Raw genomic sequence first — 3,154 nt, forward strand, 5'->3', positions numbered from 1 at the left:
AAAAAGTATTGAGAGTCCAGGACCCGTTTAACATTTGAGGACGAATTTTCTAAAGGGGGGAAGGATGTCATACCCCGTATTTTTGTACGTTGGATTATTCGTAAGTCAATCGACGTAAGTTCAAGGACTTTTGAACCCGATTTTTAATAAGTGCATGATTTGTTGTAAATTATAATTAGTGTAGAAATATTATTGGAGATTAGGGATTAATTAACCATGATTATATTATTAAGTGGGGATTATTTATTAATTAAGATTAATTAGGTTAGTTAATTAGGGAATTAGGTGGGCCCCACCGAATTCTAATAAAAAAATATAAAAAAAATACAAATTGATGATTCATTGTGATAGAGCACGTATCCTATGGATGGACACCATATATAAATCCATGTTGATGACTAATGTGGCTATTCATCTTTCATTTGCAAATTGTAGCTAAATTGAATAAAAAATAAAAAAAGGTGCAAAGCCATGGTTGCCAAGCTCTAGCTCTCGGCCATGGCAGCCCCTTTGTAAAAAACAAATCTTCTTCCTATTAAATTCCAAGGTATTTTACACGTCCAAGGAGGTGGTAGCAACATAAGGGATTGAATTGAGGAAGAGGAAATAGTGCAATTGGTGCAAGTGAGTGTAGAATTTGCTCCAATTAGATTAAGGTAAGACCTTCTCTTTTTATGGTATAATTGGATTAATGGTGTTGTAATGGAAAGGTTAAAATTGTATTAGACGAAATTGGGAGTAAGAAATTGCATGAATTCGTTGGTATTAGGAGTTGAGTTGAATTGGAGTTGTTTCGATTTAATCGAGTTTAATTGTTGTTGGTGTCGCTGATTGTGTGATGCAAGTGAAGGAATTATGATAATTAAGGTTGTAGTTGTTATATGTAATTGTTGAAATATGAATTGGATTAAATGTTCTTAGAGTTGTGGGTTGTTCTTGTTGAGTTGAAAGATTAAAAGTGTAATTTTATGTTCATGTGTTGTTGTTCTTGTTGTTGTCATGTTGTTGGTGATATGGCTCCTAAATTTGGAGGAAAGAAGTGTATAGCGTATTGTATACAAAGCGTATGTTGGTCTGTTTGGTGTATAAACTTAGGTGTTAATGATTTGGATTGGAAAAGGGTTAAGAAAGGTTATTGGGTTGTTTGAGTTGTTTATGGGCTGGATTTTAAGGATTTGATATGAATATTTCTATTATTGTTGTTGTTGGTATTTCAGTGATAACAGGAGATTAATTTGAAGTTCGGGTTAGGCGAGTTATATAGATGAAATGCTGCTCGATTTCCATTAAGTTCTTAGCTAACCAAAATCCTAATCAAGAAAGTATGAACTAAAGAATGATTCCTATAAGTGATTGGTTGAGGATTTATAAGCTAGAAAGTATAGTTTACTAACGATAGCGTTACGTTCATATTAACTAAGCTAAAGGGGCGACGAGGCACACTTGGTTACGGTTAACCTATAGCAGGTATGTAAAGCTAACCCTTCTTTCTTTTTGGCATGATCCATATGAAACAAACAGACGACAAATGTTTAACTCCAAAGAAGATCCTATTCTTAGAGACACTAGGATGGTTAATGTTCTTGATTTCCAGAACCTATTTCATTATGTCTTGATACGTGTCTATGATTCCAGCCGTCCTATTTTGATATAATCCATAGTGACATTCGAAGGGTACTTGATATGACTGTTTTCTTGATTTTCAAATGATGGTTCATTTTGATTATTCTATTGAGTCATAGATATGATTTAGTTTGCATATGGTTGCTCACTACTCTGCTCGTGCATGCCTCAATATATCTTTCACTGAGTCCCGAGCCAGGATACGTTTTCGTGCACAGTTTCACTGCATTGTTCACTGAGTCCCACACTAGAGGGCCGGGATACGGTATATATATATATATATATGATGATATGATGATGTGATGATGTGATTGTAGCGCCAAGGATGGTACGTGATGACTTTATTCACCGAGTCACATGGTGGGCCGGATATGATATATGACATTGATATGCATGTTTTACATTTTATAAGGCAAGTGTATTGGTATTTTGAAAGTCATACGTGTCTCCTGTAATTTCTATTTCAGTCATGATCCTCCTTATTGTGTTTCATGCTTTATATACTCCGTACATATCTCGTACTGACCCCCTTTCTTCGAGGGGGGGGGGGGGCTGCTTTTCATGCCCGCAGGTACGGATACTCGATTTGGTGATCCTCCAGCTTAGGATTTCCACTCAGCTGTCTTGGAGAGCTCCATTGTTCCGGAGCCTAGAATTTTGGTACAGATCTTTGATGTATATATATATGTTTATCCAGGGGTACGACGGGGCCCTGTCCCGTCATATTTCACTATCGATACTCTTAGAGGTATGTAGACATATGTGTGGGTTGTGTAAAAGTTTGTTCAGCTGTGTCTATACGATGTGCTATGGATATGTTCGTCTGTAATGGCAGCCTTGCCGGCTTGCATATGGCATTGATCTGTAATGGCAGCCTTGTCGGCTTGTCTATGGTATTGATATGTTGTGGCAGCCTTGTCGGCTTGCGTATCATATTATGTTTTGCTTAGTTGTGACTCCTCAGGAGACAGGTTATTTGGATATATATATATATATATATATATATATATATATATATATATGATGACGTTATGAACCTTTGGAGTTCTTTTGCAAGTTTCCATATTGTTCATAGATTCAGTTTGACTATATCTAACAGGTACGTATGTGAGTGTCCAGCTCGGGCACTAGTCATTGTCACACCCCAATTCCACTAGGGTGTGATGGGCACCCGACCCCATATCCGGAGCCGAGCGAACCCACAGATTCTTATTACACACCTAATTTCTTCAGACGCTGAAAATCAGATAAAAGTAAAATACATATTAAGCTTTCGAAATCCATCTTTTATCGTTCTCAATTTTAGGCAAAGTCCGTAATTATATAAAATTTACTACATAACACAAAATGACATATCGGCTGATGGAGCTGCTTACAGACTGACTATCATTACCCACGACGCTGTCTGCAAAGTCTCTAATACTGATCAGACATCACAGCATACATACTCTGACTCGGCAGCACTCCTGGAGGAAATGGAGCCCGCCAATCCACCGGATCATCTTCAGCTAATCTCGTCTATCCATTTGTG

This window comes from Lycium barbarum, chromosome 8, assembly GCF_019175385.1.
Source record: "Lycium barbarum isolate Lr01 chromosome 8, ASM1917538v2, whole genome shotgun sequence".
NCBI classification, from domain to species: Eukaryota; Viridiplantae; Streptophyta; class Magnoliopsida; order Solanales; family Solanaceae; genus Lycium; species Lycium barbarum.